The sequence below is a fragment of the Peromyscus californicus genome, unplaced genomic scaffold (genome assembly GCF_007827085.1).
Source record: "Peromyscus californicus insignis strain IS unplaced genomic scaffold, ASM782708v3 Scaffold_12__1_contigs__length_115047231, whole genome shotgun sequence".
NCBI classification, from domain to species: Eukaryota; Metazoa; Chordata; class Mammalia; order Rodentia; family Cricetidae; genus Peromyscus; species Peromyscus californicus.
In genome coordinates, this window is record NW_026294413.1 from 45685352 (window position 1) to 45702368 (window position 17017).

General features: G+C 43.5%; 1 long non-coding RNA gene across 2 annotated transcripts in view; it reads left to right on the forward strand.

The window, feature by feature from the left end:
* Window positions 1-7088: 7088 nt before the first annotated feature.
* LOC128107135 (uncharacterized) overlaps window positions 7089-17017 on the forward strand; it is a 58936-nt gene continuing 49007 nt past the window's right edge. For both annotated transcript variants that reach the window (XR_008216977.1, XR_008216976.1), the window contains exons 1-2: window positions 7089-7368; window positions 12815-12990. This is a non-coding gene — a long non-coding RNA (uncharacterized LOC128107135). The remainder of the gene's footprint in view (window positions 7369-12814; window positions 12991-17017) is intronic.

Consider the following 17017-nt stretch of genomic DNA (forward strand, 5'->3'; position numbering starts at 1 on the left):
AGATACCTGCAGCTTGTCCTTGGACCCTTCTCTGAGCTGGATCACCCTGCTCCCAACTCTGTGTCCGAACCTCTGAAGCCAGAAGACAAACTACTGAGTTAACTTCCGCAGGTATTTTGCTACAGTGACAAAATTACTGGGCGAATGAACCTCAAAAACATTATGCTAAGTAAAATGAGACAGACGTAAAAAGATGAATGTTGTGATGTGTCTAGAATAAGCAAGATGGATAGAAAGGAGAACAGTAGGTGCCAGGCTGAGAGGCAGGCAGAGTTCCGAGTTGGTGTGTGATGGGTACAGAGCTCCTGCTGGAGATGGCAAAAGAGTCCTGGAGCTGGCGCAAAATCACGCGATCGTCTTGTCACTGGGTTGCCAGTTAAAAATAGTTAAATAGTTCACTTTGTAGTTATATATGTTTTCATCACACGTACACATAGAGTCTAATATAGGAGCCAGCAGGAGAGTCTGCTCTGCCCAACTGGAGCAGGGCAGCGAGTGGGGTACCACACAATTCCAGCAGCCCAGCCTGCCCTCCTGACCGTCCGACACTTTTAATTAGCACTAGAGCCTGCCTTCCTTACCACCTCAACGGGAGGCTGTCAGCCCCTGTCAGATCCTGACTGATTTGCAGAAGCTGCAGTCCTGGGCTGGAGTTGTCTTTTCAGATTACCTTGTTGTAAATGCGTAATCATTTGCTTGAACCTGGTTGTGTCCCCTGCATACCACTGGTGCATAATAAAGCGTGAATGGAAGGCAGCTGACTTACAGTCTGGCCTCCTGTCTCACGTCCCACACCCATCTCTCCTTTCTCCTATCTTTGGCTGTGTTACAGCTGCCACTCCTTGGTCAGTGCGGGCCAGTTGTCGGGGCAGAATAGGCGTCTTGACGCTCATGCGAGTGTTCCATTGATGGCATCCGTATCAGAAGAAGCCTGTCGACTATAAATCAAAATGATGTTTCCCTTCCTCAGCTGCCAGAACTGGTCTTATCACGGAGAATCGAATCTGTTCTGTAAGCTCATATATCATCATTACCTGCGATCTAAATTCCGAAATCAAAGTAGACCCAGGAATTTTATTGATGCTGGGAGTGGAGCAGAGCCCAAGTCACCCTGAATCAGCTGCACTGGCTTGCCTTTGCCGGCAACAAACATGTCACTGACAAAATTACCCAAGAAAAGATGACTCTGTGAGTCCAGTGGAGAGGGGAACTCGTCAGTGACAGAGGTGGGTATTCTTATATTTCTGACTCACTGCTAATGAAATGGGTAAGGATATCATCCGACTGGAAGCGTGCTTTCCAGAGAGCCCAGAGAAGAGGGAAATACTGAAGTCAGCTTGTTTTCAAAGCCATTTTTCTCAATCTGGCCATGATTTAATCAAGGGGACTTAACAAGGGTTGAGGAGTTGGGGGCCTGCAGCAGTAACCAGCAAGGCCAGGTCTGTTACTTTGCAGTGTAGCCCATGGGCAGGTCTGGGAGGCCCAGACAATCTGTCACACTTGGAGCTCAAATTTTCTCATTTGTGCAGTGGGAAGAATCACACTCCACAGCCCTGAACCATTTAGAGGATTAGGCTCTATTTGTCAAGTGATTTCAGATCTAAGAATAGAAGAATTCTAAACACAGGCAACCTCGGCCATGTGACAGCTGTGGGTGAGTCGGAGGTGTGTGTGTGGGGGAAATGGCTCAACTTTGGGAGCTTGTTGTTTGCCTTGTTAATGGAGTTGGGGGGAACATAAAGGAGAAGACATCAGCTGTACCAGAGGGGTGTGTGTGTGTGTGTGTGTGTGTGTGAGAGAGAGAGAGAGAGAGAGAGAGAGAGAGAGAGAGAGAGAGAGAGAGAATCAAACATGAGAAGATAACATGAGAAAATAAACATGTGTCTAGCCTTGAGCTCTGAAAACCAGTAGGTGACTCAGATGTTAAGCTAGGGGACATTAAAGGACCGTTGAGCAGATGAGCAACCATGTGGGAATTGTGTATTTTTAATGGCTTTAGCTTTGCAGCAGCCCCAAAGCGTTGCTGGGTTTCAGCGTATTTATAGTTGCCCCTCCTCTGTATGTCACTGACTGCTTCTCAGTATGAAAAGAGAAGGAATTTGGTCTCTTCTTCTCATGTCCAGGCTGCAGATCCGAGTGCTCAAGCCCTGGACACTCCAAGGGAAAGACTGGGCTTTTAGCTGTAGAGGCTTCTGCCCATGGCTGTTGGACCTTATTGCATTGGGTCTGTGGCCACACACTACATCTTGGTGGAAACACATTCCTGAGGAGGCCTGCTCACCTCCTGACAGCTGGGACACAAGAGACAGAGGGAGAACTGAAGGTCCCGAATACCCTGTGGGTTCATATGTGGAATACCTCCCAAAGGCTTGCTTCGAAGGCCTGGTCCCCAGCTGGCGGCATTACTGGGAGATGCTGGGAACTTTAGGAGACATGGCCTCGTTGAAAGAAGTAGGCTGCTGGGATGCCTTTAAAGGGTACATTATTATGATCCTTGATCCTAGCTGTACTTTCTCATTTCCAAGATGTGGGTAGCCTTCTTCTGTCCTGCCCTTTGGTTAAGTTTCTGTCTTGCCAGAGGCCTAAAGAAGAGGAGGAAGTCAACTATGAAGTGACATCTTTGAAACTGTGAGTCAAAATCAACGTTCCTTCATTTTTCTTATTTTCTCAGGTGTTTTGTCACAGTTACAGAAACCTGACTAATAAATTTCTCCCGTGACTTATTAACCTCATCCCAGCAAACCCTACCCACTAAAGATTCCCTCAGCTTCCACTAGTACCACAGCCTGATGACCAAGCCTGTAATACATGAACTTTTAGGGGACCTTTATCCAAACTATAGTAACTAATTTGTACCCTCCAAAATATGTACAACTAAAATTTGTCAGTGTATAATGTATCCAAGACCTATATATTCAACGTGATGGCTGATAGCTTTAGCAAAGTCACGTAAGCCCTTAAATATGTCCTCACTGGCAAAATAACTTCTCAAGGTTGTGAGGATTAGAAATAATGATATAAAGAACCTGACGCTTGGTGAGTGTTAAATAAGAACTTATCTTACGAACTTATCCCCTTTTTCGTATTAGTTTTTGTTTGTTTGTTTTGGTTCTTTTTTTTTAATTTAATTTTTTTATTTTTATTTTGCAATACAATTCAGTTCTACATATCAGCCACGGATTCCCTTGTTCTCCCCCCACCACCCCCTCCCCTTCCCCCTAGCCCACCCCACATTCCCACCTCCTCCAGGGCAAAGCCTCCCCCGCGGACTGAGATCAACCTGGTAGACTCAGTCCAGGTAGGTCTAGTCCCCTCCTCCCAGGCCGAGCCAAGCGACCCTGCATAGGCCCCAGGTTTCAAACAGCCAACTCATGCAATGAGCACAGGTCCCGGTCCCACTGCCTGGATGCCTCCCAAACAGATCAAGCCAATCAACTGTCTCACCCATTCAGAGGGCCTGATCCAGTTGGTGACCCCTCAGCCATTGGTTCATAGTTCATGTGTTTCCATTCGTTTGGCTATTTGTCCCTGTGCTTTCGGGAGATCCCAGCTGGATCAACAACACAGAGGGAGAACAAGAAATAGGAGACCATGGTAAATGAAGACCACATGAGAATAGGAAGAAGCAAAGTGCTAGAGAGGCCCACAGAAATCCACAAAGATACCCCCACAACAGACTGCTGGCAATGGTCGAGATACAGCCTAAACTGACCTACTCTGGTGATGGGATGGCCAAACACCCTAATTGTCATGCTAGAAACCCCATCCAACTACTGAGGGATCTGGATGCAGAGATCCATGGCTAGGCCCCAGGTGGATCTCTGGGAGTCCAATTAGCGAGAATGAGGAGGGTTTATATGAGCAAGAATTGTTGAGACCAAGGTTGTTTGTTTTGGTTCTTATTTGTTGCTTGTTTGTTAGTTTTTTTTCCTGCAGGTTTTCTGTTGTTGTTGGTAAACCTCCTGAAATTGTGATTGACAGGGGCAGGAATACAAATGTACAAATGACATCTAAGAATCTGAGCTGGCCACTTTGTATAGTGGATGAGAGCGTAGGTGGCTGAGGTCGCTGTAAGTCCCTTGGTATATTTGTGTCAGGGCCGATGCTTTTCCCTAATGAGTACCCCCGGAGTACTCAGACAGGCCCATGTTGGAATGTAACGTCCACCTGACACGTACTTTCGGCTTCACAGACTTCCTGATCTTTGCTGTGAACTGCACTGTAGTTGAAGATCTTTCCTCTAATCCAGCCTCCCTTCCTTTGTTTCTCCCTGGGATTGGGACAGCACTGAGGTCTCACCACGTTTCCAGGCTATTCTATACCAGCCCCTCCTCATATTCTCTTGCAAGTGTTTTCTATGCTGAGTTTCCTTTTCTTTGGATATCATCGTAGGCATCTGCATCTCTGAGACTCTGAAAGGTGGTGATTGGCGCCTCTCTCCCAGAGAACAGCCTCCGACTGTGGTCTTCACCCTGCTGTCCGTGTTCCCTGTACTTGTTCTGTGATGGCCCACACGTGCAGGGAGTGGCTCAGCACTCTCTTCTCATTCTTTCTTGGAGTTAATGGTCACATCTAGAAAAGGAGCTGGCTCACACAAGGTAGCTTCTAATTTGGGTCTTGAGGTAACCTAGGCAGAAAGAAGCTCCCTGAGGATGTCCCTGGTGGTCGGGAGGTGGGCTGAGACATTTAGAAGTTTTGATACGAGTGTTTATAGTTAATCTTTCTTTTCTTGAAACCAAATGCCTCCCATCAAGGAGCATTCCTCCTTGACAGAATTGCCTTTTAACGCAAATTCTTCACCGTTCACCTTTTCTGCCTTAATCAATAAGATACCGAGAGCAAATAGCTTGACACCCGTTAGATAAATCAGTGTGAAAACATTGTTGAGCTTACTGGTGGGCCTCCAAGTCTGCTCAGGGAGCTGAAGCTAATTGAAACTATTTTAAGAGCCCATGAATTTGGGACAGTTTTGTGCCACCAGCCTTGACTGAGACATCCGTTCTTTTGAGTCTTTCCGTCTTACTTGAACGTGACTTGCAATGTACTCACACTCAGCTGGTATCTTCTACTGGTTTCTAGATAAGCGCCTCAGTCATGACCATGGTTCAGGGAAGGAAGGGCTTTCAGCTGGAGTGGAACTCCGAAGGGAAGGGGAGGGCTCAGAGAAAGCTCCTGAAGGACCTTGTAGGAAACCCAAGGCGTCTATCAGCCAGGAACAGGGATACAACATGGGCCAACAGCTCAGCCTGCAGGTACAGGTTCCTGATAGATAGGAAAAGGTCGAGTCTAAACACAATGGTCCCCAAGCTTGTGAAGGTCACTGCTGTGGCTCTGATTAGCATTTGACCTGAAGTGCCCAACCCACTTCCTGGCTCATGTTTTGAATACTTGCTGTCCAGTCCCTAATGGTGATGCTATTTTGGGAAGCTGTGGAATCAGTGGGAGGTAGGACCCGACTAGATGGAAGATGAGGTCACTAAGGAAGATTCCTGGGGATGTATTATTATTCCTGGCCTCTCGGTTAGCCATGACATGAAGAACCCTCCTGTCATACATTCCCACCACCATGATGTCCTGTTCGAGCACATGGAACCAAGCAACCATGGACGGAACCCTCTGAAACTGTGAGCCAGATGAAACTCTTCCATCCTTAAGTTGTTTCCATAGCAACACAGAGGCAGACGATGCAAGTGCCACTCCCTAAGAAGGAAGGGCATGGCCAGAAAAGCGCAGCAGAGACACCAGTGGGGACAGAAGAACCAGGAAGCTGGTGATCGACAGAAGACTGGCTGAAGAAGAGCAAGGCAGAAGGCCAGGTAGTAGAAATGCATTCTGAGGCCTGAGTGGCTGGGACAGCTATGGGACAGTATTCAAGGAAAACCGGTTCATCCTCTTGAGGAGGGAGAGTAGATCAGTGTCAAACTGCAGGGTTTGTGCAGTGACAGATTCCTAAGACCTATAGAATGACATGGGGGTGGGAAGAAGGGAAGGAAGGAGTTAGGGAAGGACGTTAGAAAATGCTCAAAAGGATGTGCTGAAAGCAAAACATTGCCATTAAAAAGAAAACAAAAAACAAAAACAAACAAACAAACAAAACCAGCAAAGAAGCCCAATGCCTTTTTGGCCCCCAACATCTCACCATCAAAAATGTCACTTCAGATACGGGTTTCTTCCTTTCAGCTCTCCAGCCCTTTGAGCCTATTTAGGGATGGTTCTGGCACAGGGAATATGGAGGCTAATGTGCACACAGAGGAATCATGGCTGGTGTTTCTCTGCACTTAATTTGGTTCTATGCAACCTGGTGGTTTAGTCTCTCAGTTGGATTGTGCTAGGTTCTTTCATGTCCCGAGACCAATGACCACCTAATGCCACTTCAAACATGGAGTTTCCATTGACATCTCAGTGATAAAAGGAGCACCATTCTTAGGAGATTTGTGAGTGGAAGACTCACTGACTGTACTGGCTGGGTTTGTGTATCAACTTGGCATAAGCTAGAGTCATCAGAGAGGAAGGAGCCTCAGCTGAGGAAAGGCCTGTAAGGCATTTTCTCAATTAGAGATCACTAGGGGAGGGCCCAGCCCATGGTAAGTGGCGCCATCTCTGGACTGGTGGCCCTGGATTCTATAGGAAAGCAAGCTGAACAAGCCAGTGCAAGCAAGTCAGTAAGCACTTCCCCTCCATGGCCTCTGCATCAGCTCCTGCCTCCAGGTTCCTGGCCCGCTTCAGTTCCTGTCCTGACTTCTATCAATAATAATCAGCAGTATGGAAGTGTAAGCTAAATAAACCCTTTTCTCCCCAACTTGCTTTTTTTTTTTTTTAAGTTAGGGTTTAGAAGCCCTAACTTAAGACACTGACTGTTGTGTGCCATCAAAGTAGTAAGCTGGTCTTTTGTCTTTCCAGAGTACATCCCTGTTCCCCTTTTTTTTTTTTTTTTTTTTTTTTTTTTTTTTTTGGTTTTTCGAGACCCTGTTCCCCTTTAATAAAGAAGTCAGAAGCATTTCCCTTTGTTCTCAACAGCTCCTGCTACTACAACTACCATGATGCTCTGGGCTTTATGGCTCCATCCATGCTCCACCCCCATTGGCCACTCTGCCTTTCCCTGCAGGAGCCTCCAGGTGTTCAGGCTCTGCTCCTACAATGACACCCCACTGTCATGCCTTTGCAAACTCTTTCTCCTTTCTGAAAACTTCAATATTAGCTGCTCATTTGCTTAATTACCCCTGTTGCTGATACTCACAAAAAGACTGAAGATGTAACAGATGGTGCCTGGGGATGAATGGATGTTACCGAGGCAAAGCTGTCAACATACCTATCTCCAGCCCATTTTAACGTGCACATTATGTCCCCCTGTGGACTGTTGGCAAGGAGGTAAGCTGATGCGTGCTGCAGGCGCCCGGATGCACATTGAGCTTAGTAATGCTTTTTCTCCCTCCCATGATTCTCCCCCATATTTGGCTTCCCAGGGCTTTTATAATGATCTCTGTTGCATCTTTAAAAACTATTCCACCTCATTTAAAATGTGGCATAAATGATGTGGTTTTGACAAATTAAGTAATAATAAGAAAACATTTTCAATATTCTGTATTTTTCCATTAAGCTCCAAAAAATAGTGATTATATGAACGCCATTTTCTCTCCACAGTTAACGATGTGTTGGGCCTGGTTTCATTAAAAACCTCATTATTCAAAGATTTATAACTCAGCCCAAGAAATCTCTTTTGAAGTTGTAAACAGATTTGAGCTCAGTTTTGAAGCTCACATTTAAAGTCTGTCGGAGGGGTTTGAATAGCCAGTGAGGGCACCTGTAATAGAGGAATACATTGGAGTGATAAAATGTTGGGCCAAAATCAATATAATGAAACCACACAGACCCTGTGGGAGTCTGCCAGAGTCCAGCTCCAACCTGCTCCCACTTATCAAAGGGTTCTTGGGTGGAGGAGGGAGGAATGAGGAAATATTAGACAGAAAGATAAAAAGAGACGATAAGAAAGACAGACACAGGATAGCTTCGGGAGGGCCCTGTATCAATACCCACCCACCCAGAGCTTTATTCAAAAGGGCTTTTTATAATATGCCAAGGGGAGAGGCAAAAGACCTCCCCCTTGCTAGATGAAAGCACACCATACAGCCAAGTATAGACCCTTCCAAACACCTAGTAAGCATGCCCGTCGCCAAATCACCCCCTTACACAGCCCTGCTGGGCAAAGCAAGCTCAGATTCTCTGACCCTGAGTAAGGTCTCTGTGGGCCACCACAAGACCCAAAGGACAAAGGGTTAGGAAATAGAAAGAACAGATATTTGGAAGTTAGTCATGGCTTTGTCATGGCTCTGGTTCCAGATAGCTGCTTGAGTTTGAGTAATTCATATAAAGAAGGGTGGGGCACAGGACATCTGGGCTACTCCTAGGCTTTAAAGATAGCGATTGATTATAAGCATGGATGTAATTCCCTATTATTAGGAAGTAGGGACCATTAAAGCATAGCTGGTTCTGGGGCTGGTGTAATATAGGTAAGCATAGACAGCTGTGCACTACCCCCAAACTGAAGGAATGCACATAATATGGCCTGTGGAGAGGATGCCAGAGTCAGCTTGAAGTACTGTCACTGGCCAAAGAGAGGACAGTCTAGCAGAGAGGGGGTGGGACTCATGTGATAAAGCAGGTGGAGAAGGATATAATAATTGTCACTATGGGTAAAGAACACATGGGCACTCTTTGTACTATTATCCTGAGATGAAATTATTTTCAGAGAGGGGGGGCACATGCAGGCATGTATATAACATGCAGCTTCAGAGCGCCTCTGCCTTAAATTTCAGGTAAGAAAAATAAGACACCTGGATGATAAAATGTACACTATGGATCAAACAATTCAATGTTCATGAAAGCATTCCTTTAAATGGAACATCATAAATATGGAGAGGGAGTAAGGGCCTGCTGAATGGGAGAAGAAGGCTCATAGGACATTGCTCATGAATGGAGCTGTGACACATGGAGATAAGTTTGCAGAAGGATGACAGAGCAGAGAAGGGGAGAGGCATAAGCTGGAAAAGGATGTTTGGGAAACTAAAAGGGGCCCACTGAGGTGTGCATAGGGAGATGAAAGTTACTGTTAGGTCTGTGAAGGATTGGCTTTTCCAAACGTAACTGTGGTGGTTTCAATGAGAATGGCCTTCATAGGCTCATGTATTTGAATGCTCGGTCACTGGTTATTGGGCTATGTAGGAAAGGTCAGGAAGTGTGGTGTTGTTGGAGGAGATGTGTCACTGGCGGTGGGTTTTCAAAAGTTTCAAAAGCCCAGATCAGGCCTTGCTTCTTTCTCTGCTTCTAACCTGCTACTGAGATGGAAGCCCTCAGCTACTGCTCCAGCACCATGTCTGCCTGCACACCACCGTACTTCCTGCCATCATGGAAATAGATTCACCCTCTGAAACTGTAAGCCAGCCCCCAAATAACTGCTTTTCTTTTATAAGTTGCTTTAGTCATAGTGTCCCTTCACAGCAATAGAAAAGTAATCAAGACAGTAACATTTCTTCATGTTAGATCTAGAAGAAGGTAGGATTATAGGGGAATTTGATGGCCTATGAGCAATCTTCTCCCATTAGACTTTTTTTGCCCTGAATGAAATAGAAACCTCACCAAGTAATAAGCTTAGTTTCCACAATGATTAACTAGGAATGCAATTCAAAAATTTCTTACAGGTGGGAGATGGTTGGTCTGAATTGGTTTTCTTAGCAGATTGAGTACCTGAACAGGAGTAATTAGATTATTTCAAAGGGTGCTCTAGTTTTTGTGAACCTCAAGTATAATATTTAGACCCAGTAAAGACCATGTTTTCCTCCATACCCATCACTGTTTTCAACCACTTGTAGATGATGGGATTCACCACCCATATGACATTACATTTTGCTTTAGTTTCTATTACTATCTGTCTACACAACTATAATAATGCATGAAGTCTGGGTGGATTTTAATTCTTTTCATTTCTCTTTTTCTCCAAGAAATTAAAAATATGTTATGGAATAAAGCTTTAAAAGAGAAAAGAAAAAAATATAGAGAGGGAAACATTCTTCAATATGTATAACTCTGGCTGTTCTGGAACTTGTTCTGTAGATCAGGCTGGCCTCGAACTGACAGAAGGACTCTTGCCTCTGCCTCCTGAGAGCTAGGATTAGGCTGCACAAAGAAACCCTATCTCAAAACAAACAAAAACAAAACAAAAAAAAACAAAAAAGAAAAGAACAACGAAGAAAGCATGCACCACTGCAGCCTGGCTGACAAGTTTATTCCAAAGTTTTTTTTTTTTTTTGTTTTTTTTTTTTGGTTTTTTTCGAGACAGGGTTTCTCTGTGTAGCTTTGCGCCTTTCCTGGAACTCACTTGGTAGTCCATGCTGGCCTCGAACTCACAGAGATCCGCCTGGCTCTGCCTCCCGAGTGCTGGGATTAAAGGCGTGCGCCACCACCGCCCGGCCCAAAGTTTGTTTTTAATACTTTAATTATCAATAATGGCCCTCCCTTTAAAAAATGTGTAGGACTGTTTTCCTATCAAATGGCCATCGCTTATACAGGTTCAATGGGGTAAGCGAGAAGCTGAAGGAAACAGGAAGTCAGGAAGAAGAAAAAGAATCTCAAAGCAGAGTCACGAACTATGTGAGCATGTGTACAGAGAGATTAAAACAACTTGAGGTTTTTGAATAAAAGGACAAGCACTCACAAATCACTAACAGGGTAAAGAATCAGGTTCAGGGCAGACTCTGGCATGACTCACTTCCAGTATGCTTCTAGACCCTGATTGTTTCAGCTCTCACCAGCAAGGGAGGGGATCGGCAAGCCACCTCAACAGTAGAGCCTAAGAAATGTTGCCATGGCTGTGGTATACGAGTGAGGAACCTACTGTCTCTGCAGCCTATGTTCTAGCTAAAGAACAAACACTGGACTGTGGCCGCAGGGGAATCCCTGTCTCCAACATCTTCAAAGTTCTATATGAGCATGCCTACCTGGCCTAACCCAACATGTGCTGAAAATTATAGCTGCAGAAATGGTGCTTAATCAGAAGAAAAGGTTGGGGACAGATTTACTATTGGGGAAAGCAATGGCAATTTAGTTATTTCTGCTCTGTGAATGGATTGGTGTGCCACTTACACTCAGAAGGCTCAGCAGCGGCCATGGTTAAGGACCCCTGGTTTAATCAGAGCTAAGTTAACTTTTCCTGGAAAAGGTTGGTTCACTCATTGCTTAGGCTGTGTGACTCATGGTCTCCATGGTAACTAGTTCTGCTACTATAGCAAGGAAAGAGGTAATTCACAGGTGTATGAGCATGACCAGATTTGGCCCGTGGCTGCAGTTTCCAATCCTTAGTCTAGATGATTTCTTCTGTTGGAATATTATAACCCCCCAAAATGTGCTGACAGTATTGCTAACTGCTTGCCTGTTGTAGTTGTTTTTCTTGTGACTTTATTTTTTTTAATTTGGAAATACTACTTGTTACTCTAGGTTTTCTCTCTCAAATGCAGATCGTTGCTTCTAACCGTTAAATATGTATATCCAGGTGGGAAGAAAAGTGGGCAAAGACCATGATACTGGAAAGGGGCCAAGGAGACTGGAAACAAGGAGGCTTTAAGAGAAGAAGGAGGATGAGGAAGACAATTGAATCCAGTGGGAAGAGGGAGTGGTAGGAATGAAAAGGGTCCAGTGGAGGACAGCAGGGTAGAGAGATGAGGCAGTACGGTGAGGAAGAATCAACTGAGAGAAATATGTGTGAAAACCTCACACAGAAACCTGCTGCTCTGTAAGCTATTTCAAAACAAAACAACAGGACCAGTGACTCCTCCAGAAAATAAAGGGAATCTTGGCAGTAAGTTTATCTGACAATGAAATACCTGGCTTCTAGTGCTGTCAGGTTCAAAAATAAATAAAATAAATAAAGAGATCCTTAATGTGCTGTTCAACTTCCAAAACTCTTTGAGCCTGAACACTTCATTAACTCAGACATTTTCAGTGGGATGCGTGACAGATCAATGGCACCTTGCTTACGTCTTTACCCTGAAAGAGGGAAGAGAATAATCTAAAATTGCTATGTTTGAACCAAATCACAACCTTATATAAAACTGTCACATTCCATCAACATTGCCAAAAGAGGCCAGAAACAGTATCCCTTTGAGGGAAACGAATTTTTTTCATCTTGTCAACTTTAATGTTGTCCTGGAAAATCACAAGCTTATTTTCCCACATAGTCACACACACCAACTATCATTCTTAGATTATTAGCAAGGACGCCATTTACCTTCTTTGGGAAGGTCAACCAGTTTGCATGAATTTATGGTCATATTTTAATTACACAATATTCAAGGTTCTTAATACGGAACTCCAGAGCAAACATGTTTAGACCAAGGAATGCCTGATGCCCTCACCCATGTTAGTCTTAGTTCATTTACCCAACTTGTAAGGTCAGTGAGGAGGCCAGGAGACAAGGCAGAGGGTGACCTCTGACAATGCATGCATTTTGGGGGTGGGGGAAGTATTTGTCAGGGTTCTCTAGAGTCACAGAGCTTATGGAATGAATCTCTCATATATATGGAAACTTATTAGAATGACTTACAGGCCACAAGTCCAACTAATCCAATAATGGCTGGCTGTGAACAGAAAGTCCAAGAATCTAGTAGTTGCCCAGTCCCACAAGGCTGGGTGTCTCAGCTGGTCTTCTGTATATGCTGGAATCCTGAAGAAGTAGGCTGCAATGCCAGTGAAGGAATGGATGTCTAGCGAGACGAGGACAAGCAAGTGAAGAATAAAACGTTTCTTCTTCCATGTCCTTATATAGGCTGCCAGAAGAAGGTGTGGCCCAGATTAAAGGTATGTCTTCTCGCCTCAATATCTGGACAGAGGTGTGTCTTCCTACCTCAAAGATCCAGACTGGATGTGGATTCACCCACTTCAAACCAAGCAGAGTATCTCTCACAGCTGTGCCCTCCATTTCCGGATTGTAGTTCATTCCAGGTATAGTAAAGTTGACAACCAAGAATAGGCATCACAGGGAACCTGCAAAGGACATCACTGCATCAATCAGTCTATCATCTGCTTACAGTTTATGGTAGTTACAGGGCAGAAAGTGTCAGAGAAGGGGATAGAAACATCCCTGGGTTCACAGTTGGCCACTGCTAGGAATACCAGTGAGTGCTCAATCAAAGGATGTCAGGTGATGGACACATCTCATTACTGGAGCATTACTAGCAGTCCATGGTTCTGAGGAAGGCAGGAATCCAGAGAAACAAGCTGCTTTAGTTGCAGGGATCAATAGCTTTAGTTTCTGCAATCATCATTACCAAATGCCGTGTCCATGGCTAACACCGATTAGGAATTTTGCAACACAACAGAGATTCTGGAATCAGTTGTGTTTCTGAGATGGAGTAGACATGAACTTATGAAGGGCCACCCTGTCTTTGTAGGATGAGAAACTGAGGTACACAGAGGTGAACTTACATAGTGTCACGGTATGAGGGTCGTCTGAATGTTCCTAAAGGTCCTTAGTGATCATCGGCTATGGTGATCGCTAGGAAAGTCCTGAAACCTTCGAGAAGTATGACTTAGAGTTAGCTCTTTATGTCACCAAGGGATTGAAGTAGAATCATGAAATTCTTGTGAGAGAAATTTATTAAAAGGAACAAACTTGGCCCTACCTGCTGCCTTTTAATCTGAGATGTCATTTGATTGCCCACCACTGTCCACCTATACTAACAACATGTGCTTGAACTCCCCCAGGTGTGGTTCAAATAATCCTTTCTGTATATAAAACTATATGCCTTAGATATTTCATTATGCTTATGGAAATCTAACATACATAACTTCTTGGTAGAGTTCAAGACCAAATATCTAGGCATTCATTGGTTAAATCTTCTAAAAAATAGTTGTTTAAATACAACAAACAACTTCAGAAGTGTTTTAAAAATATGAAGGAGTGAGAGAAAAGTACACTTACTTGTTTTAAAGACTTTGATTAAAACTCAGTTTTCAACATAAGCTGTTCACTTTTCTCTTGTAGACATCAGGTGGGTAATTAAACTTCAAGTCAATATAGATTGCTCATGCATGGTTTTGCAATGTGTCCCCTGTCTGAGTACTTCATTATATGCAAATGACCAGGTGTCTGCAACAATAAATAAAGCCTCAAAAGTAATACTTCAAACATAAAACCAAAGCATAGGGCTAAGAGGCTGTTGTCTTTTTATGGGGTATATGGACAAATAAAAAGTTCCTGTTTGTAGGAAAACAGTCCTCATGTCTTACTGACACCCAACCACCCACTGTGGAGTGACTTTCATGTCTGTCACCACTGGGGTTGACATGACTCATGCTCTGAGCATCAGTAAGGGAGGACTCTACCCTGGCTGTCCTCTTCCCTGAAGGGGGTTCTTGCCAACTTCTTTGGGCTGAACATTTGAGAAAGGATCTTGTCAGCAAAATCTGGGAACTGGTTATCTTGGTAAGTAATGGGAACATCTTGTCTCAGGAGAGGAGATTGATGTTACCTCTGTGCGGTGGACTCTTGATGTCTGGAGAAAATTTAATACCAGAGGCCAAAGTTTCAGTAATGTTTCTTTGAGAAAGCAGAGTTTGTTTGGAAATTTGAACCACAGAAACATGTGGTGCAGGATAGAAAAATCATCCCTTATCACAGAGCAGAAAGAGATCTAACTTCTGTTGTATTAAAAGGTTATAGTTTTTCTTAAATGGAGACAGTGTACACTTGTGTAATTAGATGTGTCTAGCAAATCTGGGGAAAATACAGAAATATCACCAACATTTAAAAGAATGTCCTTGAGAGATGAGCATGAAATATATCTAATATAATGTTTATCAAATGAATATAAATAGAATATATTATATAATATATATGACATAAAAATGGGTCAACAAACCAGAAACATTTTTTTCTCAGAAAAAGTTGGGAAACTAAAACTTAAAACTTTAGAGATACATGAGATTTGGGGTGATTTATTTTACTAGAATTAAAAGGAATGGTAGCCTAGGGTTTTGTTTTTGTTTTGTTTTTTTTTTTTTTTTTTTTTGGTTTTTTTCGAGACAGGGCTTCTCTGTGTAGCTTTGCGCCTTTCCTGGAACTCGCTTTGGAGACCAGGCTGGCCTCGAACTCACAGAGATCCGCCTGGCTCTGCCTCCCGAGTGCTGGGATTAAAGGCGTGCGCCACCACCGCCCGGCTTGTTTTGTTTTTTTAAACTGGGAAAACTTTCCTCTTTTAATTGAATATTTTGCAAGAAAGAATATTATCATAGGACTTCACAAAATCTATATGAACCTAAGAATTTATGAATAAGTTTAGAGATATCCACAATACCATCTGGTGGCTCATTTATATGTATTAAAATGGTGTCAAATTCTAAGAATGGAACAAAGAAACAAAACCGAAAGGCCGATCTGAAATACAGAGTTTTCAAGAAAGTGAGAAGTTGACCTCTAACTCAAGTCTGAGGACTGCACATAGCTCCCCCTCCACCTCTTCCTCAAATTACAGTGGCACTAAGTACAAATAGTAATGGTAGCAATGGCAACGAAGAAGTGAGACAATCAGAAATCCTGAATTTGTGGAAGATACAACAAAACTGTATGATATCATAGCTAATAAATATCAAAATGAGGATATTTTCAAACAGTCAAGGAATCTGCCAACATTCTTCCCATAGGAAAATACTGCTTTAGGAAACAGTTGGGCAAGCCAGGAAGGGAACTGGGAAACGAGAGGCAGTGTGTTCAGACTCACGGACACAAGGGAGGTAGTTAGAAATGAATTGAAAGAAATGCCAGCATAAGCTCTGTGCAGCAGCCGCAGAGGGAACAGAGTTCACAGTGCCTCTGGGCTGGTTGTCTCCAAGAAGGCAAGACATCAGAGGACACAACACAGGTGTTTTAAATAGCCAGGTGGAGACCACCCTTTTTAACAAGGCAAAAAGAAACTTTCCATGGAGAAGAGAAGGCTGGGAAGAACGTCAAGATTTGTAAATTAAGAAAGTAAAATGGATATCAAGAAAACAAATTACCCAATTAAAAAATGGGACACAGATTTAAATGGGGAATTCTCAACAGAGGAAATGCAAATGGCTGAGAAGTACTTAAAGAAATCCTTAACATCCTTAGCCATCAGGGAAATTCAAATAAAAACCACTTTGAGGTTTTATCCTACGCATGTCAGAATGGCCAAGATCAACAAAACAAGTGGTAGCTTATGCTGGAGAGGATGTGGAGCAAGGGAAACACTCCTCCATTGCTGGTGGGCCTGCAAACTTGTACAGCTACTATGGAAATCAATGTGGCAGTTCCTCAGGAAGATGGGAATCAATCTACCCCAAGATCCAGCTGTACCATTCTTGGGCATATCCCAAAGGATGCTTCATCCTATCTCAGAGATACTTGCTCAACCATGTTCATTACTGCTCTATTCATAAAAGCCAGAAATTGGAAACAACTGAGATGTTCCTCAACAAAGGAATGGATAAAGAAAATGTGGTACATTTACACAATGGAATTACTTAGCTGTTAAAAAAAATGACATTATGAATTTTGCAAGCAAATAGATAGAACTAGAAAAAAATCATCCTGAGTGAAGCATCCCAGACCCAGAAAGACAAATATGTATTTGCTTATATTTCAATATTAGCTGTTAAGCCAATTATAACTAAGCTACAACCCATAGAACCGCAGAGGGTAGGCATAGAGTAAGGAACCAGAGAGAACAGATAGGTCTCATTAGGAAAGGGAAATAGAAGAGATAATAGTTATGGATGGACAGGTGGGGACTGTAATGGAAGGATCAAGTAGGGACAGAGAACGGGGATGTGGGAGGGAATACAGGGAGAGACAGTTAAAATGGGGGGGCATTTGAGGGGTAGTATGGAAACCTAATACAGTAGAAACTTCCTAAAATATATACAACACATGAAAGTAACCTAAATAAAATTGTCAAATAATTGGGGGCAGGGCATGGACAGAGTCCCAACTGGCCATCTCTTCAAA